This window comes from Ambystoma mexicanum, chromosome 12, assembly GCF_040938575.1.
Source record: "Ambystoma mexicanum isolate Mex_15411 chromosome 12, UKY_AmexF1_1, whole genome shotgun sequence".
NCBI classification, from domain to species: Eukaryota; Metazoa; Chordata; class Amphibia; order Caudata; family Ambystomatidae; genus Ambystoma; species Ambystoma mexicanum.
The window spans coordinates 1,094,327,180-1,094,354,622 of NC_090936.1; the positions used below are offsets into that span (position 1 = coordinate 1,094,327,180).

At 45.8% G+C, this 27,443-nt stretch overlaps 1 protein-coding gene across 7 annotated transcripts in view; it reads left to right on the forward strand.

The window, feature by feature from the left end:
- The window catches only part of TASOR2 (transcription activation suppressor family member 2), a 1,665,218-nt gene that overhangs the window by 1,730 nt on the left and 1,636,045 nt on the right, over nt 1–27,443 (forward strand). The gene's annotated exons all lie outside the window — the stretch shown is intronic.

Genomic DNA, 27,443 nt, shown 5'->3' on the forward strand with positions numbered 1-27,443 from the left:
CTGGGGAAGGAGAGGAGGTGTGAGTGGGCAGCCGGGTGGGTCTGTTGGATTGTGATTTGATGAATTTGTTTGATAGTTCTAGGAGGGCAGTATTAGACAGACATTTATGTGTTAGTGATAGGATTTTAAACACAATACGAATGTGAACCGGCAGCCAATGGGCATTACTTTTGTGATACTCGCCTTGCTGCTCAATAACAATTTTACAGCTTGAAATTGTCCTAGCCCTCGCCCTCCTTCCCTCTTGGAGGCATAGAATGCCTCTGCTATCCCACAATCCTTATTTTTAAATTGAATTACTTAATTTAAGGGTTTGAGAGAAACGCTGTTCGGGGTTCCCTTCCTGAGCAGAGCTCAGGCTTGCCAGAAAGGCGACCATTCTCTGAATTGGCAGGGCTATGTAGAAGTGCGCCTGAGCTGGATGACAGCCTGGCATGGGGGGGGGTGTGTGTGTGTGTAAATGGTATTACTTGGTGACACTGTAGTTATAGGTGTCAGATGGGGGGGCCTCTAAAAGGAAGAACATTATCATACAGGACTGTCTCCCCAGAGTCAAAACCCTTCCCCTCCTTGGAGAAAAAGCACAAACAATCGGATCTCTCTTCTGCTTAAGTTAATAAATATTGTTAATTTGACCTTGGGACAAGACCAACCATGCCAAAACCTCCTCCCTGCTTCTTCAGTCTCTTCTAATGCTAGTTTGGCTGAGTCTACCACAGATGGTGATCTAAAAGGAAAATGGGTTTAGAGATGCAGTCGCTGAATATTAAGATTGGCAGAGGGTATAGGTTTCCTTTAATTCCAGAGACCCAGACAAGGATCATAATATACACTAATTTAAACACTCAACAAGAGGGCTATGATCTCTGACATTGAAAAGAACATTCTCTGCTAATAAGAAGAGCTAGAAAAGTTTGCCATGCCTTGTTTCCCGACAGAACTTTAACCTGTGGAGAAAGGAAGTCATGCCACACAAAGTGTAGAATGATGAGTCAGATGGGGACGTCATCGATCGCAGGCAGGTCGCCTATTCGTGATCAGTTAGACAAGTATCAGAAACTGAGGATCCTTTCCCTTCGCCCTCCTCACTTTGTTCTTCGGAGGAATCCTCGGATTAAGTCGTCTTAGCCTTATTTTCTTTGTTGTCAAAGAGATAAGGGCAAGCTCCTCCGGAGGCCACTTTGCCTGGGTGTGGAAACAATCCAGGCAGTGGGGACTCTGAGGAGCCGATCCCAAACAGGGAAAAAACCTTGCGGCAAAAAACCCTGAAAACCGAATTGAGATGTGAGTATCTTGATAGCAGTGTGTTCCAGGTGGAAGGAGCAAGAAGCTGTTCTTGAAGGTTTCAGTTTCGCGGCAGGAGCAGCACAGCATCTTCTAGATGTACCGGGGAATCCCCTCAGTGGAATGTCAGTTTTCAGCAGACATGATAATGAGGGAAAAACCCTTAGTGGTCCTCAGAAATGACACCCACGAGGATCAGGTGAGTGTAGGGGAGAATGCCAAGAGAGAGAATTGAGAAAATAGCTGCAGTGAGAACCCAATGCTCAAACTGGTATCCTTAATAACAGGGAAGTGACCGAGAATGCTGCATGGGGAAAGAGAGGCGAGAAAGAAAACGGCGTGCTTAAAGGCACAAATGAGGGAAGAAAACCCCACCGCTGTAGCGGATTGGAGAGAGGGAGGAGCGGCGGCACTGTAGTGACAGGACGCCAAGAGGAAAGGATACAAAGAGTAGCGGGAGGCCGCGGGTAGCAAGAAAAACTTGCTTTGAGCGTCTAACCACAGGAAACGTGTTGCAACGCACAGAGCATCGTTTCAGATGCCGGTAAATAGTGGCGGCGGTCATCTTGGAAATTAACTGGACCGCTGTACCAACTGCGGCGAAGACGCAGCAGAACGGTCAGGCAGCCGCCATAGTCTCCATAGACTCCACTGGCTGCGCATGACAGTATGTTCCCTCTTCATCGGGGGTTCCCCAGGCTTACCTGGGTGCAGTTTATGAAGCTGACGTATAAGTCTGTGAGCATGAATGTTGCGTAAGGGTTCACAAGTTCTTTCTGCCATGGAATACCCTTTCCAATGTGCAAGGTATTGCAAAGTACCCTTCCGGTAACGGGAATCAACAAGTCTCGACACTCCATACTCCTCAGGTGTTCCGTCTCTGGGAATCCCATGTCCTCTTATCTTGCTTGAGTATGGGTCGACTGAGTAAATCCTGAGGAGGGAGGTATGGAATACCGGGTGTATTCTTCTTTACCTATAAGGTAGTTTCAACCGTTAGGCCACTGGATTGACTTTGGCCTCGATCGTCAAGGGCCCGATTAAAACGGTGAGAGAACTTGCCAGTATGACCTCCATCTAGGGATGGGAAGAAACTTCGTAGATAACCAGACTTTTGTTCCTATGTCCCAGAGAGGGGTTTGTCTTTTGCTCCTATCCGCCCATTTCTTGTAGATCTTCTTGCAAGTCTCTAGGTTTCAGAGAGCTTCCTTATGCGTGTTCTTTAGGGTGTCTATTAGCTGATTGACACAGGGTACTTTAGAAGGAGGAAGTCCACTCTCGGGAATGTGTTTGGTATTGTAACTGTATGTACAGAAGATAGGACTCGTACTGATGGCAGTATGTCTAGTGTTATTATAGGCAAACTCAGCCATGGGAAGAAGGGCTGTCCAGTTGTCTGGCTCCTGGTTACAAAAACGTTGCAGACACTGCTCAAGGGTGGCATTGAGTCTTTCATTCTGTCCATTACTCTGGGGATGATATCCCAAAGATAGTGCTCGATGTATGCCCAATCGTTAACAAAGGGTGAACCAAAGGATGGAGGTGTATTGAGTACTACTGTCAGACACGTTGTGAGAGGGAGTCCATGTAATCTAACCATGTCCTGCAGACAAAACTGCAGCAGTCTCTGGTGCAGATGGAAGACCCTTCAGGGAGGAGACGTGGGCTAGTTTGGTAAATGTGTCTATTGTCACCATGATGGCAGTGTTAACCCGTGAAAGGGGTAGATCCACAATAAAATCACAGGTGCTGCCAAGGTCCAAATGGGTTGGTATCCTTTTGGAGGAGACATATAGGTCTAGTGGAGGTGTACTTATTCTGGGCACGAGGCAACATAGGTCTTTACATCCTTTCGACTAGAAGGCCACAAGAATCTCTGCAATACCAACTCCAGAGTGGCCGATTTGTACCTTGTGTCCTGCGGAGCGCAAGTCGTGACACCATGACATGGCTAGGGTTTGTAGCTCCTTTGTGGGCAAAACAAGGCTCCGTTACAGAAGTAGAGGTCTTGGGGGAGGGGGTGGGTTTTGGGGGGGGGTTACAGCGGATTCAACAGATGCCTGTTTAACTCCTTGCAGAAAGAGGTTGACTTCTCCCAGAAATCTCTTTCCTGCCAGAAGCTTTTCGTGATCATGGTACTGTCCAGAATCATCTCCTAGACTGTGAGACATGGCATCTGCCAGGACATTCTCCCGACCTGGGATGTAATTGATGTCAAAGCCATATTGGGGAGAAAAAAAATATGCCCATTGCATGTTTCGGGAGTTCCAGCACTCCATCTGTTGGAGGACGCAGAGGGTACTGTGGTCTGTCCGTACCAAGGAAGGGAGAAGGCTGCTCCTTGGAGAAGATGCACCATTCCTCGCAGGCTTGTCGAATAGATAGAAGCTCCTTTTTGAGGACTGAATAATTCCTCTCATTAGCTGTAAGTGTCCAAGAGTAGTAGGCTACTGGATGTTCCCTACCATCCTCACCTTGTGGAACTGCTCTCAAGGCGCCTCCTGAGGCGTCGGATTCCAGTGCTAAGGAACGTGTTTGATCAGGCGGAATGAGAACAGGCACGGAAACAAAGGTCTTCTTTAACCTCTGGTGTGCCGTGTTGGCATCAGTACCCCATTGAAACCACTTTTTTAAATTAATTTTGTAAAAAATTTTTTTTAAGGAGAGCAGTGATGGGTAACACTATCCCAGAAAAGTTAGCGCTAAACCTCTGACTTTGGACAGGATAAAGCCTAGATAGGAGACGGGGGGAACCTCGAAAGTACATTTCGCACGCTTGGCGAGTAAATGGTTTTGACATAGACAATGTAATGCCTCAGTGACATCTCTGGTGTTCTGTTAAGTTGGAAGAATACACAAGAATATCATAAAAGTATACTACCATTGATGTGAACAGGAGGTCAGCAAATACCCTATCCATGAACCTATGGAACACCGCTGGTGCATTCACTAGTCCAAACCGCATTACTTGGTGCTCATAGTGCCCCAACGGTGTCGTGAAGGCAGTCTTCCATTCATCCATGGACTTTATTCCCAGGAGAAGGTAAACTCCCCGGAGGTCTAGCTTGGTAAAGAAACTGGCCCCCTGAACAGCTTCAAGGATGTCCTTAATGAGGGGCATGGAGTATCTATCCCTGATGGTGAGGCTGTTGAGTCCTCTATAGTCGATGCTTGGTCTCAGTTCGTGGGTTACTTTCTTTGGGATGAAGAACAGAGATGTGCCTGCCGAAGACCTAGACTCTCTTATCAGACCGTTGTGGAGATTGCACTGTAAGTACTCCTTCAGGGCCTTATTTTCTGGTAATGTCAAAGGAAACATCCTACCAAAGGGCAGAGTGGCATCCGGACACAGGTCGATGGCACAGTCTTCCTTTCCGATGAGGAGGTAGCTCTCAAGGGGTAACATTCTCAAAGACGTCAAGGTAATCCTGGTAATGAGGTATGGATTGTAGCACCATGGTAGATAAGGATACCTTCACTCCGACCTGGGGTTTATCGGACTGCTGCCCCAGGCAATGATGATGACAGTAAATGGCCTCAAAACTGATTTATCTTGGAAGTCCAGTTGACACTAGGGTTATGTCTTTGCAGCCACAAATACCCAGTATGACTGGGAAATCCGCTGCCCGAATCAAAGGTGATGAACTCCTTGTGGTGGAACAGAGAGACTGAAATTGGGCAAGTCTCTTGCGTGATGGGTCCGGATGTTAAGGGAGACCGTCTACTCCTTCGACCGGGATGGGTCTCCTTGGCCCATGGGTCCATAAAGTTACCTGCGGCCCCACAGTCCAACATAGCCAGGATCTCTATGGGAGGAAGGCCTTGTATGAGCAACTGTATGCTAAAGACCATAAGTCAGTTGTCCAAGGAGGCGTCCAATTTTTGAGTAAGGTCACAGGGACTAGAGTATTCACCCCTACCGTAGTCCTGGATAAGGTCTGGGTGCCTCATTTCCCTGACGTCGAGGGGGAACTTCTGGACAATTTCTCAGGAGGTGTTTAGAGGACCCATAATACATACAAAGTCCCTCTTCCTTCCTTCTCTTGTGTTCAGTGGCACTCAATGGTCCTCTGGCATTACCTATCTGCATAGGTTCCTCCGCCGTTGATCTCTCAGTAGATACAGAAGGGTTGGGTAGAATCGGTTGGTATGGTCTGTTTCTCAGTTTTCGAGTTTCCGTTCCGCCAACCGGAATTCGATCTGGAGGGATAATGTTACCAACTCCTAGAATGTGGTCAGTCTGGCCACTGGGGCAGTTAATTCTTGATGTCCTTAAGGAGTCCACGTCGAAACAAGGTCTGCTGAGTGGTATCCGGCCAACCGGCCTCAGTAGCTATATTCTGGAAGGCAGACACGTACGACTGTACATCCTGTGTACCCTGTCTTGGGTCTAGCAGGCCTTCTTAAGAGGAATACTGGACTTCCAGGATGATCAAATCGCGCTCTGAAGTGTTGGGTGAACATGGCGTGGTTGTTTATTAATGGGTCAGCCGAGGTGATCAAGGGGGTAGCCAAAGCGTTTCCGACAAGGTTTGAGACCATGAGACCCACTCTGGCCTTGTCTGCTTCATAGGCTCTGGGACGAAATGTGAAGTACACCATGCATGCATCGAGGAATTCTCTTGGACGCCTGGGGTTGCCATCATACTTTCCGAAAGGGAAGGTCAAAGGAGGGAGGTCCCCTCTCTGGTTGTCTCGAACAGCAATCGGCTGCCTCAGAGTTATCTTCTCGGCTTGTAGGGACTGGAGTTCTGCTGTCAGTCCTTGAAGGGCAGCCACCAACTCCTGGTATTGTCCTAGAGATGCCATGGTATGTTCGGGGCGTTGCAAGCTCTCCGAATCTGAGGATCCTTCCCCTTCGCCCTCCTGTCCTTGTTCTTCGGAGGAATCCTCTGGTACCTCACTCTTCTTTCTTCTTCTGGATTCAAGTCTTCGTAGCCTTCTTTTCTTTCACGTCAAAGAGATAAAGGTGAGCTCCCCCGGAAGCCACTTTCCCTGGGCGTGGAAACAATCCAGGCAGTGGGGACTCCGAGGAGCCGACCCCAATCGGGGAAAAAGCCTTGAAGCTAAAAAACCTGGAAACCGAAATTGAGCTTTGAGTATCTTGATAGCAGTGTGTTCCGGGTGGAAGGAGCAAGAAGCTGTTCTTGAAGGTTTCAGTTTCGTGGCAGAAGCACAGCCCTTCTGGATGTGCCATGGAATCCTCTGTGCAGTGAAAGGTCAGGTTTCAGCAGACCAATGATAATGAGGGAAAAACCCATAGCGGTCCCCAGAAATGACACCCATGAGGATCAGGTGAGTGCGGGGGAGAATGCCAAGAATGAGAGAGAATAGCTGCAATGGGAACCCAGTGCTCAAACTGGTATCCTGTAGAACAGGGAAGTGACGGAGAATGCTGCGTTTGGAAACGGAGGTGAGAAGGAACACCGCATGCATAAAGGCACAAAAGAGGGAAGAAGAACCCACTGCCGGAGCGGATTGGAGAGAGGGAGGATCGGCGGCACTCTAGTGACAGGATGCCAAGAGGAAAGGATACGAAGAGTAGCGCGGAGGCCAAGGCTAGCAAGAAAAATGTACTTTGACCGTCTAACCACATGAAACGGATTGCAACGCACAGAGCAGCGTTTCAGATGCTGGTAAAAGGTGGTGACGGCTATCTTGGAAATCAACTAGACCGCTAAACCGAACTACAGTGAAGGCGTCGCGGAACGTTCAGCGGAGTCGCCATAGTCTCCATAGACCCCACCGGCGGCGCATGACAAGAAGGTGGACAAGGCCCTGAAAAAGCTTTATTTGGGGGCCTGTTAATCCATCAGATCCAGCACCTAGGCCTGCTATACTTCCCAGACAGTACTTGATTGCATACACAATCTTCACCAGGCTTTTCACTATGGGATTGATGGTGCCCCTATCTTGGGGCCATGAAAAAGCAGGTGGAGTTCTTACAAAGACCTTGCTGTTGATGGAGTGAGGGTGGTTGCCATGACCATAGGCCGACTAAGGAAGAAGACCAAGCAATGTGCAAGATTTGTTCACTGATGGCTCTTGGGAGTTGACATCCATGAAGATGATCTTCAAAGGAGCTCTGTTATTTGGTGATCGCCTGGAGGACAAAGTGCATATGGCATTTGGCAATGATCAACATGAAGAGAAACCGTTGAAAGGGTATGCAGCTCACAGAAGCCAAAAGCACAAGCTACCTAGGGGTATGGCAGAAAACAGTATTGTTCCTCTTTTCCATATAAGAGTTGAACACACCAGAGGTTGTAGGCAATACCACACCAGCCTTTTGGAAACACAATTACACCTCCAAGACATCAGAGGTCTTGCCAACTAGTTTCCGGTGTGGGCCAGATTATTAGTTTATTTATAGAGTGGAAGAGGAGTAATCCAAGACCAATGCGTTCTGCGGCTCGTGAGGCTGGGCTACAAGATGGAATTCCTAATTTCCTTGCTGCACCTGATCCCTGCAACTCAATCTGGGACGCACCCGTGTAAAGCCCCGTTAAGTCCCGCTTTGCCGCGGACTGCTCTCCAGCGCTTTCCCGAGGATTGTGGATTTGTTTGCTGCATCTACTACAAGACCCAGCAGGTGAAAGAGTGAACTGTGTGAAGAAATACGAACTGCAAAATAGACTGCAAAACAGACTATAATACACTTCTCTTTTATTTAGGCTTCACTGCACTAAGGGCTGGGAGGAGCTATATAAGCTCAGGGGCGCGCGCACCGCGCGCGCGCACCCGTGTAAAGCCCCGTTAAGTCCCGCTTTGCCGCTTCGCCGCGGCAACGCGGTTAGTGCCGGTCATTTAAGTTGTTATTTTGTCTTGCGGTTAGGCAGCTAGACAATAAGAAGGCGCATTGTAACAAAGTGCTATAAAAACTTTGTGGTGTCGAAATAGAGGCACTACTGTGTAAACATGTACACACTTCGCACTGGCATGCCATGTACGGAACGAGTGCGTGCCCTACTGGAGTCCACATCAAGAGACAGTCCAGCGTCTTCTACAAAAATGGTACGACCGTCTGTTAAAAGTGCTCCATGGGACAAGCGAATAAAGAAGAGAAGACCACGACTTGATGCCGTCATGGGTGATTTGAGAAACTTTGGGTTTAACATCTCTCGGACTCCACGCCCTGTGGCTAGAACGCCTGAACTTAATAATCTAAGTGTATCAAATATAGAGGCACAGCCCCTATGTATTGAACTGGAGGTGGGCCCTGCCCAGCAATCTGCCGTGAATCCACAGCTGGTACAGGTTACAAATGGTGGTAATGAGGTGGAGGAGCAGTTATGTAATATCTCACTGTCTGATTCGATGATGCTGCAGAATGCTCGATCAGGGGTTGCTAGTTTAGCTCCCATCCCTAAAGAAAGCCAGGATGCTGATGTTGTTAAAGATGTTGCAGTTATAGAGTTAGAGTCATCGGACTCTTGCTTTGTGGCCAAGGAAGACGAATCTGATCTTTCTAAATCTCCAGCGCTATTTAATACTGGAGATATTTCCGAATCTGAAAGTTCGATTTCATTCATTCCGCCGACCCCTAGGAGACTAATCAGAAACAGCTCGGTTAAAAGTCAGGACCCTGTGACAAAAAAAGAAGCTCCCGTAACATTGGAAATTATGAACATGGCATTGATGTCCCTGGCCAGATTATTTGAAACTCTAGATTCAAAAATTAATGTGATACAAGATAATGTTAATAATTTCAAAAGATCACAGAAGGCATTCGGTCTGTCCTTGGCCCGGAAACAAGAATCTGACTCCGAACAGGCAGCTTTTTTCTCAAAACAATTGGGTATGTTGTTATTAACATGTAAAAAAACAGATGACCAACTAAAAGGCAAATTGGGCTCAGTTACAGTTGGGGAAAACACACGGAGTGTTAATACTGCGGTGCCTTTTGTTGAGGGCATCATAAGAGAAGTAACAGCTGAGGAGACCTAGAATGCATCTCTGGTGTTAGTCAGGTCCAGGGATAAGAATAGCTAAATCTGTTGACGGTGTGAGGGGAGGAAATCTTGAGAAGATGACAGTAACGGTTCCCTCATCCGACCAGTTTGGGCCGAGTGAAGAGGAAGCAGGGGTTCCAATAGCTGATGATTCAAAAACAAGAGAAATACAGCAGTCAAAAGGGGCTTATACGATTTTTGCGAAAAAGTCTAAGGGCCTCTCTAATCAAGCGAAGACAAATGCAAAGAAGTCAAAAAATCAAAAGTCCAAAATAATGGCTTCGAGTGGGACTGCAAAACTTCTTTAAATCTCTATCCAAACCAGATAGATGCTCAATGTTAGCTTCTAATGCGATTTACAAAAAAATATCAGAACTTATCTCAAGAAAGACAAAGAAGGATGAATAAGGGTACGGACCCCCACCCTGTAGCTCCCCCTTATGCTGCCCTAGACGAGTTGGTGCATACTGTGCAGGAGCTAGAGGGTGGAGCCAGAAAGGTATCGGCCCAGACTCAAGTGCCAACTGTATTAAAGAATAATCAAGTGAAAGTTGACCCAGTGCCTAATGCAATAGTTAATACGGAGGATCTTAGAAAGGCTGTGGATGAGTATGAGTCAATACCATCCTAAGCCGCTTTTGACTCATCCCCTGTCTCGGATTTCTATTCCATCAGTGGAAAAACCTGAGCTAGAGTGCGATGAGAATACTAATGCTGGGAGGGCCCTTCCTAGTCATGAAGCAAAGTCCTCTAACAATGACTTACTAATAACCAAAGCAACTTCGGATGCTCAAGACAATCTGCAAAATAACATCTTATGCACAATTAAAGACTGTCTAGTTGCTCTGACTTCAGAACAAAACATTGTTAAATCGTCCTTGAAGGCAATGAGGAGTGGCCATTCTGATGTGGTAAAATCATCTCATGAAGGAAGTACCTCTAAAAATGTTTCGTTTAAATCCCCATTGGAGGAGACAAATTGTTATATGAATAGAGAAACTTCAAGCAAGCAGAGTTACCCTGATGTCAAGGCACTGCCCAAGAATAAAAAGCCCACCCAGTTGTTTTCTTTGTTTCTTAGCTGTCGTGGGGGTTCCTTTCCAACATACACAATGAACAGAGGAAGTATTATGCAAATATTTTCAGACATCCCAAATTTGGAGGATATCTCCTCACGGGATGTGGTACAAGTTGAGTTCCCTGATGATAATGATCCAACGGTGTCCTGCATGTGGTTAGGCTCTCGTATTATTTATAATATCATCTGGTCTGCTAGAGCTGAACTGTTTGATTTGGGCTTTAACTTAATTCCAACCACAAAAGATTCCCTACCGGTGGAGGCTACCTTTAAACCTGCTAGTCAGGTGACTAATGGTGAGCATACCTCAGGTAGGGGATTTAGTTGTGGGAAAGCGTAACTAGAAACCGATCATTCCGATGCCCGAGGTCAGAAAATGGTAGTCATGAGCTGGAATACTAGGGGACATAAACACCTGTTAAATGACGCTAAGTGTGATGTGAAAGAGTGTGATCTAGTTCTTATGCAAGAAACTTGGCTAACCGTCCCCCTATCATGGGACAACCATTATGTCCATTTAGTACCAGCAATTAAGGGACAAAAAGGTAGACCCATGTCTGGTTTGGCAATCATTTCCAATATGTCTACGATAAGTATTATCTCTGAGAGGCCCAATCCAAACTCTTATTTGCAATGCTCAGTAATAATGTTCCAAATACTGAAATCCTTAGTTATAAATATATATTGGAACCCAATTGCAATTGCAACTTCTACTTTCCTCAATGGTTTGAATGCTTTGATGGAAGACACTATAACTATCCCAGATATTGCGCATGTAATATTAGCTGGGGATCTGAACATACATCTGTTGGCACCATCTAAGAAAAGAAATATGGATCGGGTCTCGCTGTGGAGGGCATTTATCAATACTTGGGATCTAGTTATGCTAAATGGAGCAGTGGAAACTGATGATCCTCCATCGTATACTTGGTCTTGTGGTGCTCAAAATGCTATAATTGACTATATGTATGTTGATAGAGGGCTGTTTGAGAAAATCTCTGAGTTTAGGGTAGTTCCCACCACTGCGAGTGATCATTGGATTCTGAGGGCTGAGTTTTTAATTCAAACTAAGGAAGAACTTCGCTCCAGCCGAAATCAATTAAGTGGTCTAATTATAAATCCTCAACGAAACAGACTTCATTGGTCAAGTGATGCACTGCAAACATTTGTGTGCAGTGTAACAAATGACCACCAGCGACTGTCAAGAGGTCTGAACATTACTGATTATCATGATAAAATGCATCTTTTTGTCCCTGTTTCAACTCCAGATACTAAGAAGAGTAATCAGTGTCATATCCATGTATTTGATTTGGCCATTAGAGAGAGAAAGAGGCAACATCGAAAACAGAAAAGGCAGATTTATTATTTACCGGTACATTGTCGAGAGCTGGCCCTACGCAAATTGAAGACTAAATATAGAAATTGGATCCGAGGTCATAAGGCAGTTATGTTCCAACATGATGGAGAAAGGTGGTTACAGATGGCTAAAACTAAAAATACATCACAAATCTGGAAAATGATAAATAATGGAGTGGGTGCTCCCCAACTAACAGCTCAACTTAATGGTGTGTCGGAGAAAAGTTGGGTCACTTATTTCTCCAGCATTTATGATCTTCCATCCAATAATACTTTGAAGCTGGATTGGAAAGTAATTAATCCATCTTTTCAGATTAATTTTGATCGCGAAGATGTTTTGTTTTACATCAACAAAGCTAGTTCTTCAAGAGCTCCAGGGCCTGACGGCTTGTCAAATTATGTCTTAAAACAGAATCCGGAACTATGGGTGTCTATTCTTTACGCTGTCTTCCAAGCCCTGCAAATAAAACAGGCAGTTCCTCCATCGTGGTGTAAGGCCATTACAGTGCCAATTTATAAGAAGGGCGATCGAGCGAATCCTGCAAGTTATCGTCCGATTTCTCTTCTTGACGCCCCGGGCAAGATCTTCAGTAGAATTGTCTTAAGAGATCTCAACAATTGGGCGTCAGAAGAGAATCGGCGAGACCCATTTCAAACTGGTTTTGTGGTAGGTCTTGGCACTAGTATCAACATAACGACTCTTAATGCAATCAAAGAGCTGTATGCCATAAGAAACCAACCAATATACTTGGCGTATGTTGATTTTCGAGTAGCTTTTGACTCGGTAGATCGGAGCTTGCTATTCGAAAAACTGCTAAAATTTGGCTGTCCAACCTCACTTGTGTATCTAATACATTTACTTCATTCAAACACCTCAATGAAAGTTAAATTGAACTTAGAAGGACTTTTATTGGAAGAAATACCCACCAAACGCGGCCTGAAACAAGGCTGCATTCTAGCCTCTACATTGTTTAATTTGTTTATACTTGATTTGGGCAATGAATTCAGCAACGTTGTGATTGATGCTCCGAAACTTGGCAACCAGATCATTGCATGGCTTTTGTATGCAGACGACTTGGTTCTCATTTCACAAACGCCGAGAGGCCTACAAAACATGCTTGATAAACTGGATCAGTATGTTGCCAAGAATAATTTGACCCTAAACCTGGAGAAAACACAAGTGATGGAACTGGAGAGGCATGGATCTAGATTAAAGAAACAGTATTGTTGGTATTTGAACAACCAAAAGTTGAATGTAGTTAATGAATATAAATATTTAGGTGTCATATTTAGCAATTCTCCTATTAACATGCCTCAAAGAGACAGTATGAAGGGTAAACTGTCCACTTTAATATCGCAAGCGAGGATTTTACAATATAAGTATGGCAAGTTTTCATGCAAGCACATACTTATTTTTTACCAGCAGAAAGTAATTCCTATTGTTACCTATGGATCTGAAGCCTGGTCGCCCCTGCAGGCCGGTTATTGGAACAAAATTGAGGCAAGGTTTTGGAAAAAAGTATTGAATCTCCCAGACTCAAGCCCAACGGCATTGCTTCGTTTTGAGTTGGGAATCCTCTCGGTGAATATTCAAGCATCCTGGAAGAGATGTTGCTTATTTCGGAAATGTGTGTTGGGTCTATCTAGCAATAGTGTATTAAGAATTCTGGCAGATTATTTATTGCGATCGGAACATTTATTCCCTTCAAACTGGAGAGCGGCTGTTTTATCGGACCTAACAGAAGCAAACATCTCATTAGATCTTTTACTATCTAATCCCACCAAAGCCAAAACAAAACTGTATCAACTGGATTGGCACTTAACTCAACAGAACTGTGTAAAACTAAAAGACTTTGACAGAGCTCTGTTTGGGCATAAGCAAATCCGGCAAACTGCTGACTATTTATTAAAATGTCCCTCACACAAATTGAGAAATCAAGTATTGAGGTTTCGCCTGAATTTTTTGGCCAACTAAACAAACCTTATTAAGGAGGGGTATTATTAAGATAGACTCCTCATTCTGTCGATTCTGCAATGATGGGAAAACCAAAGAAACCTTGAAACATTTGATAGAATGTGTTGCACTCCAATTGCAGAGAAAAGACATTCTTGACAAATTAACAAGTTACCGTTACACAAGTCGCTCTAACGATGAGCAATGGCATGAGCTGTTTGTGACCTCAAAGATAACAGTAAGAATAGCCACTATCCAATTTCTAAATAAGATACTGTGTCCAATATATCCAAGTAAGTAAGCTGTTTGGCTAATGGAAGAAATTGGGTAGAATTTGGCTCTTTATATACATCGATAACCATTTGAATATGAAGTGCTTATATCTAATTTTAATATGTTATTATTGTCTGACTCATAGAATTAGACATGCTAACTGGAAGTGGTTTCATAGGAGGTTTGACTTATTTTTTCTTAATCATCGGTTAAGCAAATGTACTTTTATCTTATTGTCAAAATTCGTTTTTTTTAATGATATCTGTGTTTTATTTGATGTATGTTTTGAAAGGTTGATTTAATCAGCCATCCAAAATAAAATAAAAAAAAAAAATCAATCTGGGACCACCTTTATTCGATTAAGGCGGGTTACATAAGAAAAAAGCCCTCTCCTAGATCGGATAAGATACTTATTCGTTAAAGGGCAAGCATTCCCCAGGTTCAAGAAAGTCCAGGATTTGACTACATCAATGTTCTCATATTGAAGGTCTGGGGGTTGAATGCAGGCTGTTCCGGTTCCTGAAGTTTCTCAGTTGCTAACCAGACTTTGGAGATGGCGATCCTGCAGAGAATCTTACACATGATATCAGAAGGAGACTTACTGGGGTCCATGGTACATTGGATCTTCAGGCTGCTTACTTCCCTGTGATGATAAATAGTTCAGACGAGAGGTGTCTTGGGTTTGCCATGGTCAACCCATGCCTTCAATTTAGGGTTCCCGTCGGCTCTGAGGGTCTTCACCAAAGTTCTGTCTCCAGCTGTATCTGCTTCCTCACTCTGTTTGGAAGGCATTCAGACCTTTGCTTACCTATGCGCCTGGCTGACCAGAGCCCTCTCCATCCATTGCCAGATACCCAAAGTCTTTGCATGTGTCATTTGGTGGAATCCCTAGAGCTTGTGATCAACCGTCAGAACACTGCTCTCGTCCCATACCGGAATCTGCTGTACATTGGTGCCCGTTTCAGAACTGTCCTAAAAAGATTTTCTTCCACGGGAGAGAGCAGAGAAACTTTGAGGGGTTCTAGTTCAATTCTTCAGAATGCACTGGTTCCCCCCGCTTTGCATCGGTATGAGGCAATGACTCCAGTGGGCAAATCTTTGCAGCAATCAATGTGATAGTGGTTTCAAGAGGAGACCCTAGGTATGAGCTTGAATGGCCTGAATGGCTTTACTCAGTGGGCAATCTCTCATCACTCTTACTACAGATTCCAGCAGTGTCAGATCGGGTGCAATCCTGGTTCAGGCTTCCCACCAGGAAGAGTGGGTGCTGGAGATGAAGTGTCACTCCTCCAATTGGAAAGAACTAGCAGCAGTATACAGAGCTCTGCAGCGGTTCTAGGACCAAGTCCAAGGTATGTGGTTAATTATTTGGACAGACTATATCAACAAGTTCAAGTTCCTGGTATCTTCAATTTCAACAGGGCTGTTGGGCAGAGACTTGGGCAGTTTACATAATAGGAGTGGACAACTCTGTAGTGGGACTGCCCAGACGGAAGGTTCTTCCCTTCCCAGTAATAGACCGTGCTTTCCCGGGTCTTTCAGGAGATATTCTTCAGGTTTGAGACCCCCTCTGCCGACCTTGCCTCCCGGTAGAAATCAGTATTTCCATCCTTTTGTTCCAGGTTCCTTTGCAGGAGAGCAATTTAAGTGGATGCTGTGTTAGCAACGTGACCATCAGGACTCTTGGATGCCCCCCTACCCCAATTCTCTCGATTCCCAAGGCTGTCTACAAAACCAATGATTGCAGGGTGGAAGTCTTGGTGGTACCATACTGGCATTGGAGGACTTGGGTTCCTCTTCTCCTGAAGAAGGCGGCTTTGGCTTGGGTTTGGCTGCTTCCCGTCTATCTCTTCCCCAGTCACAGATATGGTAGAGGGTTGCAACCAGAGTAGGTGTAAGTGGGGTCTGGAAGTTGAGGGGCAGAGCCTGCTAAACATTCACCACTCAGAACAAGTAGCAACTGTGGTTCAGTAATCCCATCACTCTGCAAACCAGACATTTTATGGCAGGGGTTGCAGGAATTTGACTGCGGTACCAGAAATAATATTCTTCCTTTTCCTTGGTCTTGAAGTTTCTCCAGGAGGACTTCTCTAAGGAGTTGACAATGTCATTTCTGAGGTCCATTGTTTGGCCAGAAGGGCCTTCCATGAACCTTGGGTGGGTTTATCAGAAGGAGAGGTTTTGGTAAACTGCTTGTTGGAAACCTTTTTATTGTCGAGACCATTGCCTCAGTCAGGTGTCCCTCCTTGTGATAGGGCTCTCTGTCTTTACCTTTTGATTGAATAGCTTCTATTGATTTTGAAGTTTTTGATTCTTAAAACAGTGCGCCTAGTGCCGTTATCTGGGCTAGCAGTCTGGGGAAGAAAGATGGTCATTTAGCATCCCCTTCCTTTTAGCATCCCCTTCCTTTCTCCCTTTACAGCCAAAGAATCTCTTTCCAAAAAGCAGATTTCTTTTTCCCATGGTCCTCGAATCTTCATCAGTCATAGAACATTGTTCTCTTGGCCTTTCAACTACAGCCCTCCACTCATTGCTCCTAGTCCTACTCTTTCTAGTCAGAAAAGGATGGTCGGGCCCCTGATACAAGTGAAAATTAGCTAAGGATTGTCGGATAGTGGAGACATTATATGCTTCCAAGAGCAGGAGATCATTTCAAGTTGTAAAATGGTTCCCATGCACGTGTTGCAACACCTCCAAAAGTAAGTAGTGTGATTATGAAGAGTAGGATTAAGGAAAATTGTCTCTCTAAGAATACTGGACATTCTCTGCAGTGGTTGACAACAAGGTACCCTTCTCCGCCATGACTTACTGCACTGGCTCAAGGAAAGTTACCATTCCCCGACCTTGCTCTCCTCATTGGGTGAGGAGGAATATATCGTTTTCAGCCATTGGGTAATGCACTGGTAAGCGGAGGTAACCATTCTCTGGCATTGCTTTCTGCGCTTGTCGGGTGGTGACGCCTGTTCTCTGCCATTATTGTATAGACAGACTCCCGAGAGGTAACCACCGTTTCTCACCACGTTTTCGTGGGATAGTATAACATTTTTGTTGCACTATTTCTGAACTGACTGGGGGAGGAACCCATGTTGTACTGATCTTGGGGAGTGTGCTGGCTTATCTTGAAACTATTCACAAAAACCGAAGGAAGCAGGACTTTGTCTGAGTTGCTTAAGACCTGCCTTAGCAGAGAGCAGTATTTTCTTATGTGAATGTCCAGGCTAAAATGGGGCTTCTCGTGCATTGTTTCTTGTGCTAAAGATGTTAAGTATTCAATTTCATGGGTTGTAGTTCTATCTCGCCTTTGGTTTTGTGTTGGAATGCGTACCCGTTCATAATTATGCCTAATATTGAGGTGCGCATGATTCCCCCAGAGTAACTACATTAGTTGTACCACCAGTAGATCTATTCTTGAAGCTAGAGAAATCTTGAATATTTATTTTGTACATCGCAACACCACATCTGGTTGCATGGCCCTATTTATGCTTGGTAGTACACTGGCTTGGGGTTGGTTTCTTGGGAAGTATAACATGCCTCAAAGAGACTTCAGTGCGCTGAAGTTTTTTTTAACTTTATTAATTGAAGTGTCAGACATGTAATCACTAAGTACAAAGCATATTAATATTAAGCAATTTATTGCAACATATTGTAACAGCGTAAAATTTGAGTGCATCATACAAGGAGTTGATGACATAGTAAGGACAATAAAATGACATTGTAAGTTTGACTATTCAGTGCTTATTCTCAGCAGGTAGTCGCCGAATGGGCCCCCATATTTCCTTGGGTCTGCAGGCTGGTCTAGACATTGAAATGTAGCATTCCTCCCTGTCGTTTGCCTAGTTCAGTTACCTAAGCCATTCCTCAGCACTTTTGCCTACTAGGAAGCCCAGGTTGAAACGTCTGCGAATCCTAACGGATACCTTCCCTATATCTCCTTGCAAGCATTTAGGAGAAGAAAGAGCAGGGGAGATTCTGTGATATTACTTAAAACGTCGGCTACCGATTTCCAAAAACGTAAGACGCGTGGACAGCTCCAGTACATATGGAAGGAGTCTGCCGTTGCTTCGTTACATTTTGCGCACCCACCATTCGTCGCTGGCAACATGAAAGGTGGAGTAGTGCAATTGATTCAATATCTTGAACTGTATTAGCCTGAAGCGGGCATTCATAGAGACCTCTTTCGTCATTCTGCACCAGCGCAACCATTTCTTGTCTGGTATTGTTCTCCCAAGGGCCTTTTCCCATTTCCTCCTGGTGCTATTGTTGGTGGGTTGAATGGCCTGAGATTCCTTATACAGTCTGGAGACTAGTCTTCTAAGGTCTCTACAAGTTACGATTGTTTCTACCAGCGTGCATGTGCTCGGCTCCCGAGGAAACGAGGGCCAACGGCGAAGGAATGCTGCACCTAAAGTATTGTAGTGATCTAATTGGATTATTTCCCAATTTCGCCTTAAAATCTGCAAGTTTGACAAATACCCTGCTCGGGAAGATATCATGCAGAGACATCACCCCTTCAGGGTCTCACATGTTTTGGATATCTTTATCATAAAACAGCTGTATTTCTGGGCATCTCCACCGTGAGATTGACCCACAGTATGGTGTTTCCGCCCCCAGCCTCTTGAATAGTATCAACGAGGCATTGGCCGTTGTATGGACCGGGTCGAATGAGCATGAATCTTGGTGTTGGCCAGCTAGGATAATCGATTTTAGATTAGTGGGGAGGGCGCTGTATGCTTTGAGGACTAGGTGTAGTGGGGTATCGTATGATGTGTACCAATATACCGCAAACTGTGCCTATGCCACCATGTAGTAAAGCTCGAAATTCGGTGCCATCAGGCCCCTCTGTTTGAATGGCTCAGTCAGTCCCTCCCATTTCATTCCCAGGTGTACTTTATTACGATAGAACGCAGCGTGTCAAAGATGATGCACCCTGGCCATATCGGGATGTTAATATAACAGCTTTGGGACTACAATCATTTTGAACATTGAAAGTTTGCCATATAATGACGTAGGGAACCTAGCCCATAGTTGTAGCTTCGTAGACAGAGAGTCGAGGCAGGCCTCAAGGTTGTTGGCCAACAAGAAGCGGTATGTTCGGGGGAAAAACCAATATGCCCAGGTACTTCAGCAATGTGGGGACCCACCTGAATCCCATCAAGTCAGACGGGATCTGTGTCCCACCCGTCAGTGGGAATAGTTCTGACTTGGCTTTGTAAATACAGTATTTCGAATGCACAGTAAACCTACAGATCTTCTCCAGTAGCGGACCAATATACTGATCAGGGTTTCGTATATACAACAGCGTGTCGTCGGCATATAGGGATATTATATGCGGGGGGCCCGCAATGCGTTGCCCCTGTGGCTGTGTTTCTGACATATAACGCACGCAATAGGTTCAATCATCATGGCAAAAAGGAGAGAATGGGCAGCCTTGTCTCGTGCCACGACCCAGCCAAAAGGGGGGAAATAGCTTACCATTAGTGCGCACACTGGCTGTCGGGTTAGTATATAATAATTTAATGAATTTGATGAATTGGGCACCGAGTTTCATCTTCTGGAGCACCGCAAATAGAAACCGCCAGGAGACCGAATCAAAGACCTTCTCGGTATCCAATGAGGCAGCCACAGCCTTGGCCTTGGGATCTATTTGGGCTATGATGCCGAAGAGTCTGCGTAGGTTGAACACAGTAGACTGTGCAGGGATGAACCCGGACTGGTTTGCATGAATCAATGTTGACATAAAAGGGAGGAGCCTGGTGGGACAGGATTTTGTCAAATATCTTGGTATCAGCGTTTATTAAAGATCATAGCCTATATTAGGCCATGTCCGCAGCTGGCCTGTTTTGTTTCAGCAGCACTCTGATAGTGGCTCCAGGTAGGGATGGGGGAAGCCCTCTGGTATGTACACACTCTTCCCAGACTTTGAGTTTGGGTGCGAGGGTTTGACGAAGCTCCTTGTATAGTTCTATTCCTATACCGCCAGGGCCAGACGCCTTCCCCGATGGGAGGCACATGATGGCCTCGGTCACCTCTTCTACAGTAAGTGGACTATTAAGTACAAGTTGTGCCTTATTGGATAGTGATGGGATAGGGATATCATTTAAATAATTAGACAGCACATTGTCTACACATGTCGCAGTTGGAGTATAGGGTTTTATAATGTTGGAATTCGCTATTCATTTCTTTCTGAGTGGACAGTAAGGCCTCTCTCTGATCGGATGGCGTTCGAGAGGAATTGGCCCGGCCTGTCGGCTTCTCCTAGCCTGTATATGGCGGTATATCAACCGCACTTCTTTATCAGCTAGTCCAGAGAACCACAGTAGGTTGCCCTTAATTAGGCCCAATAGTGCCCAGTTATGGGAAGTGCCATACTCCTTCTCAAGTTGTCTAAGATCCCTTTTCACCCCGTCCAACTACCTCTGTGTCTCTCGTAGGCTACCGGAGGAGATGGAGATCACTTCACCTCTCAGACACATCTTATACACCTCCCGACTGTGGCGTAACAGGAGACGGACTGTTAATTTCTCTCAAAGAAGTCGGACACGCCAACCTGCAGTGTTTTGAGGAACAATGGGTGTAGGAGACATGAAGGGGGCATTCTCCATGGGGGCGGGGAGTATCAGAGCCTGTCCATGTAACCGTTAGAGTGACCGGGGAATGGTCAGAAATAGTTCTAGGGTAATTTTTACAATCTTGTACATCGGTCATTAATGTTTCTGGGAACAGCCAATAATCCGTTCAGTAACGAGCATCATCCGATGAGTAATAGGTGTATTCCCTAGTACTTGGACTACGGGTCCTCCAAGCGTCCACTAAATCTGTCTGTTGCATAATTTGCCATGCCATTCGACCTGCACTAGTCTGGTCTCGCTGTGTGATACTAGAGCGGTCAATTGTGCAGTCCAGGATTGTATTCAGATCCCCTCCCCACACAATCTGGGAGTGAGGTCCTCTGACCAGTATTTCAGCTATTTGTCGGTAATAATCGGGTTGGTCATGGTTAGGGCCGTACGTGTTGACCAGTGGTATGTCTGTGTGAGCCAACCTCCCCCATAGTATCACATATCGCCCAGCGGATCTATACGTCGCGTGTGTTCATGGAAAGGTAGGGACCAGTGTATCAGTGTTTATAACTCCCCTAGATTGAGTCGAGTAGTCTGTATAGCCACGTTGACCATCCCAGCTGGAAGCAAACATGCATTAAGTGCGCCCTGCGCATGAGTTTCTTGCAAAATTATGACATTTGGGCCGTGACGATTAATGTAAGATAGTATTTTCCTAGCTTTGATAGGGTTGTTGAGGCCACGAATATTCCGACGTAGATCTTATCCACCATGCCAGGCTAACTGCTGTAGTAGCTGGATATGCCTCGCTGACCGGGTAATAATGAGTACATTAGTATGTGTACTAGGGAAACATACTGCACATATTTTAATCAAACTTAAGAACATTGTTACAAACATAACTAACTTCATAAACCTTTGGCGTAACTGGAAGTCCAATACTCCAACTAGACTGCCGTCAACTGCACCTCCCTCATCATCCCCAACTTCATGATGTACCCCAAAGCAAACTGTGGGACTACGCATGGGGGGCCTTGAACAGCGGCCACTGTCCAACCGCTGGTTGTAGATACTGCATCCGGTCCCGGACGTATTCATGATGCATGTTTTCAGTGCATAAATCAATTCCGGCATTTGCCAATCCTTTTCCATGTCATCCTTCCCATCTCTGACTGGGAGAGGACCGTTGTTGCGATCGTGGTCCCGCCAGAGGGTTGGGGATAGAAATCGAAGCCTCTATGTATGCCGCCGCCTCAGTGGGGGACTCGAAGTGTGCTCGGCCACCGTGTTGGATCTGCATTTTAGCAGGGAACATTAACGCATATGAGACCTGTCTGATTCTCAGTAACGTCTTCGCAGGGTCGTATGATTTACGGAGTGCTTGGTATATATGGATTTCTGGTGATTCATACCGCAATACACCCTTGCCCCGTGCTAACTCAGTAGTTGAGCAGTCGGGCAAGCTTAGGGCACGGAGGAGCCCCAGGTTTGGGAACCGGAGCCAGGGCTCAATTTGCGCGTTCAACTAAGAATTGTGGGGAGAACTTTGTGTGGTCGAACAGAGACTTCAACAGATCATTAATGAAGGATTCCATGGGGCCCCTGCAGGCTGCTTCGGGTATTCCTATAATACGGATGTTGTTGCGTCGCGGGCCCGACTCCAGGTCCTCGGACTTGTTACGGATTTTGCCAACTTCTTGCTCCAGTTGCGAGATGGCGCGATCATGCCTGTCCACTTTGTCCTCTGTGTTGCCGATTCTGGCCTCTGCTTCATTTATGCAAGTGCTTTCTTTCTCTAACTTTTATTTTAAGGATCCAATAGTGGAAACAATATCATCCAGCTTCATGCTTACCGATAGGAATCCATTCTGCATGGCTGCCATTAGTTGGTCCTCGCGGGGCTCCCCTGAGTTGCGGTGTCTGCAGCTGGAACCGCAGCCTCTGTGGCCTTAGCAGGGGTATTGGTGTATGAACCCATCAGGCCCTTTTTCTTTCCGCCTGCCCCTTTTGTCATGGTACTCTCCAGCAGTGCAGTAATCGATGTAGCTCTGCAAGTACACCCCTTCCATGGTGGTCTGTGTGCTGCAGAGGAGGGCTGTGGAGGAAGTGTTGGGAGCGGGGGGGGGGGGGTGAGTCCGGCTATGGATTAGGGAGTGTGTAGGGGAGCCACGATGGGCCACCGATGAATCCTCAGATCAGTCAAGATGTCTGGGCCGGACCTAATGTGAAGCATAGATGGCACTATAGGACCTGGAGGGCCGGAGACCTGGGGAAGGAGCCACCAGTAATTTCACGATGATCAGCGTACGCCCCCACACAGTGCAGTACAGGGGTCACTTGCTGCAGTGATTCAACCCCTCCAGCCACAACACCCCCCACAGCGTCGTGGCACAGTGAGTCTTATAAGTAATGCTGCCAGGGCCAACGTAACACCAGATGGCGAGCAGCTCCCCACTTGCCACGCAGTAGACTGGGAGGAGAGTTCAGGTGCAGTTGGGAAGGGCCTCTTAAGGACAGATATACTGGAGCAGCACCTCATACAGGTAAGTGCAGGTAGGAACTGGGGACATGTCACTGTCCATCTGGCTGGGGGTTTCAGGATGCTGTCGGGACTCGACGGGCTGTAGTGGCGTCGGTGGGAATGCCGTGGTGAAACGGGAGCCGGAAGAAGGGAACCAGGTCGCGGCTCAGCAGATGGTGGTCGGGGCTCACATTGTCACTGGCTAACACGCCGTGCAGGTCAGCGGTGGCATCTGAGGAATTGGGCAAGTGCTAGGATCCCCAGTCTGGAGGACCGTAATCGACTGCAGGGCTGTAATGTCAGAGCTTGCAGGAGGGAATATTCAGGGGATCCAACGTGGAGTACGTCACAGTTGGGTGGTTATATCTCCAACGTGGAGAGCAGCAGTCAGCCTTGGGATCGCAACAACCGTGCCACCTGATCTGATCGGCCTTGGGGTGGGCTTCAGCACTGCAGGGCATGCAACACTCACCCGGTGGTCCTGGCGTAGTCTGGCGGTGGTTGGCAGAGGATGGACCGCACACAAGGCAGGATCATGCGGCCAGCTCATCAGTTGGCAAGTCTGTGAGGCCGCAGGCTCTGGGTCGCTGGAGTCGCTAAGCAGGTTAAGTCGCACCCGGCACACGCGTAGCACTGCGTGCTGCAACAGACACTTTCCATGGTGCGGTTTCTAAAAATATTGATACCGCAGAGACTAGGGCGGTTCGGCAATCTATGAGGTTCTTAATGCCAGAACATCAATGTTTCGCAGGATTTATGTGATCACAGGAGTCATCAAGACCGGAGCTGCCAGCTTAAGCGGCCATCTTGGTTGTTGCCCAACATTGCCCCTCTCCGCCCCCCCGCGCTAAAGTATTTTTAATTAAGGCGGACCAAGCACATGCAAGGGTGGCTGCCTGTTTAAGAAGCATTTTTCATTCCCACATTGTTTGTTCATTTTTAGTTTATAGTTAGATGATAAATGTAAGCATTTGTGATGTTATGTATGCCGCTTACTAGTACTTATAAAGTTCTGTTCCTCCCAAGCTGTGCACTGATCAATCAACTTAGCAACATCAATGTCACCTTGTGTAGGTTCAAGCTGGGTTGCATTCAAATGCATTTGTAAGAGTGGAGCGCAAAACAGAAAATAATATGGATTAAGTAAGCACACCATCCTGGGGAGGAAGGAAAGCTCGGGGGCAACGCCTGAGAAGCAAGACAACGCAGCGCAACACAGGTTTGTATCCCGATCCTACACTTAGAAGCAACTTGTTGGTATTAAGTGTGTTATAAATGAACAATTATAATTGATGTTAGTGAGTCTGGAGGACAGCTGCTGTTAGAACTTGCTAAACCCCCACTTGGGCATGTGACGTCTGGCAGCCCAAGGCCTGGATAAGTGCTTCTTATGGATAGATGATGAGCAGAGGTGAAGCAGTTTACTCACTGCATTTTGGTGACATTGTTAAAAGTAAAGTCCTGGGAGCTGTTCTTTGCCCCTGGATACACTGTATCACATACAAGGTTGGTAAAATGTGGTTCCCAAGCTCTCTCTGTGTTGCACAAGTCAAGAGAAGTCTGGGAGCAGCAGGGGTTTTGCTCATATTCTTCTGTTCATCTGGAACCTCTTGTATCCAGTCCTGTTGAGGACTTCCAGAGCTCAGAACTTGCCTGCCAGAGTTGCTATTCACTCTCTGTATGGGGGTCCATGTCTCCCTGTACTTAGTCTTATTCATTTGAAATATCTTCTATTTTGTGCACTGCACCTTTTATGGCGTGGGTGCGGAATATCTTCAATCTGAGTTCTGTCCTTACATTCTTTTTCAAGCTCTTCGTTCTCATGATGCTCGTTGTGTTCAGATTCCATGTTTCAAACGTTCTGGATTGGAGGACGTGCTTTTTCAGTGGCTGCGGCTGCTCTATGGAATCAACTACCGCATTCCCTCCGGGCTATGAAAAATCATCTACTCTTCAGATGTTCTTTGAAAACATACCTTTTCTAAGTCACGAGGTTGCTTTTAGGGTAGTCGTTCTGCAGGGTTCAAAATTAATATTCAGTGAGCAGGAGCTAAAACCAGCTCTTGGGTGTCAGGTATCACCCAATAGGCAGGAGCTACCACTGGGGAACCAGGAACGAGTACCCGGCGCACTGCAAATCTAACTTCCACAAGAGCTGCACGCTTTCACTTTTTGTACAAGTTCATTATGTTTTAATGTGTACTAGATGTGCCAAACGCAGCCCCTGGTAGCTGTTGGTTTTAGGGTAACCGGGCTCTCCTAGGCTAGAAGCAGGAGGTAAATAGCTCCCAGTTCCCATCAATTTCTAACCCTGCCTTCTGCATAGGTTTATTCAGTGCGCAAGATGCCTTGCTGGTGTAAATTGAGCTTTAGAAATAAACTTAAATTTAAGGATGGGTTTTCCCCCTAACTTTGCAGGTACCTGGGGATAAACTATATCAATTGCAGAAATGAGTGCCTCGCGAGCGCCAATGAAGACAATTTTCTATTAACTTAATCACAAGGGACTAGAAAAAATAATCATGGATCTGGACAGGCAATTGTATAAATATTTCTTTATTCACATGTTTTTACAAAATTGTTTGCCTTAGTTAAGGACAAACAAAAAGTCTTTGGAAATTGCATATTAATAAGTTGGGACTGTTTTCACAGCATAAGACATGTTTTTACTATTGTGCGTATCAATGTTCCCTTTAAGCTGTGCGCATTTGCGCTTGCCCAGCTTCCTTCTGGGTGCCGCTCAGAAGATTTTTAGCAGCGCACACAGACAATTCTCACCTATTCAAAAAGATTTAATAAGGCACAAGCCACAGCAATTACCTGAAATTGTCTTTCTTTTAAATTAAGCAACTAGTCTTGATATTCTGCTCATTTGCATTACACTAATATGCAAGTGTGACCGTAAACACCTAAAATCCCTAACAGCAAAATACACAGACAAGAGGTTAAAAACTAACATGAAAAACTGGCTCCATGAGCAGAAGAATCTAACCACGATATGCCTGCATACATTAACCAAATAATGTTCCCTCCCCAACCGTGACTCCTAAACCTGACTCTTTCACACTTTTACCTTATGGCTCTAACTTCGGGCCCAGAACACCTGAAGATACTAACAGACAATCTTGACTCTTTCTCTCTTGGCTCTGCGAAAGGTTAGCAGACTTGTACCTACATCCACTTGTTTTATGTTTGTTGTAACATGAATAACGTTCATGCGACAACATTTCTGTTACTCATTGCGCCTGCCCAAAAGCGTCACCCACACTATATAATCAAACTACCAGCTCAAATATACTGACTGTAAGTAAGCAGGCTACTTGGATGTGTAACCTTATCCCATACTTCCTCTTCTTTTTACATATGTCACACATGTGCTTTGAAGATGCCCCGTTGCAAGTTAACGCATTATAAAACTCAAATATTAATTTGCCCTCTAAGAATTTTGAGAAGACAAATGTGATGCTTGTTAGGGAGAATTCTCATTCTATGGCTAATTTCCCTTACCTATAGAGTCCCCCAGCAGCTTTGCTGGATTTGAAATTCTTTTTTCTTGCTAAGAGTGAGGCTCTTTTTCCCACTCTTGTGTGTTCTAGGCTATTTTTTGTGTTTAATGTCTATGGGGTTTATCTCACCCTCATAGGAACCATCTTTATCCACAAGTGTTACACAGCACCCTCCGTGCAGTGACACAGGGGTGTCGTAGCGAGTCCCAAACAAAGACCTCATACCCTGGTACTGACTACTGTCTCCTAGGGCATGTAAAGTCCCCATTGACTTTACTAGTCACTCTTTATGAACAAAACCAGTACAAACCATCTTACTATGGAGGTACTGGCAAGGGTTAATAGTTTTCCCTTATGTTCATTTTCGAGAGGGTACCGTACAGTCCCTCTCTCAAAAGTTTCTGGCTGGTGGCAGTGGTTACTACCAAAAATATTTGACCGCAAATATTTCCCTATGGGATTTTCCCATTGTTCGAGGCTACCACCTTTACTGACAGCCTCTAACATACTGCCGGTTTATTTTCATGTTAACTTTACTCCGGTAGGTTTTATTTGCCAGAACCTTTATATAAATTCTTTCTCGTGTCTTTCTCTAAGATCCTAACCCAGGTCGGGGATCCTTTGTTCGTCCTTTTGGCAAGCTTCTGCCAAGAAGCCCTCCTTTCGGCGCCACTGAGTCTGGGGTGGACCCATTGTGTAGGAGGGGGAGTAGGACTCCTGGACAGGGTTGCCTCAGCAAACCATGTCGCACTCTGCCCTGATAGGCTGGAGGGTCTCCCGCCAGGATGACCACTCCACTGTGTGAGTGACAACTAGGCTGTATGAATGGGGGTCTTTTTACATAAAATCAGGGTCCTGAGGACTGGAAGAGCAAGACGTCACCACTGGAACTAAGTAGACGAAGAGGAGAGAAGCCAAAGACATCTGCACCAACTGAACCACCGGTGAAGCCCTGCTGC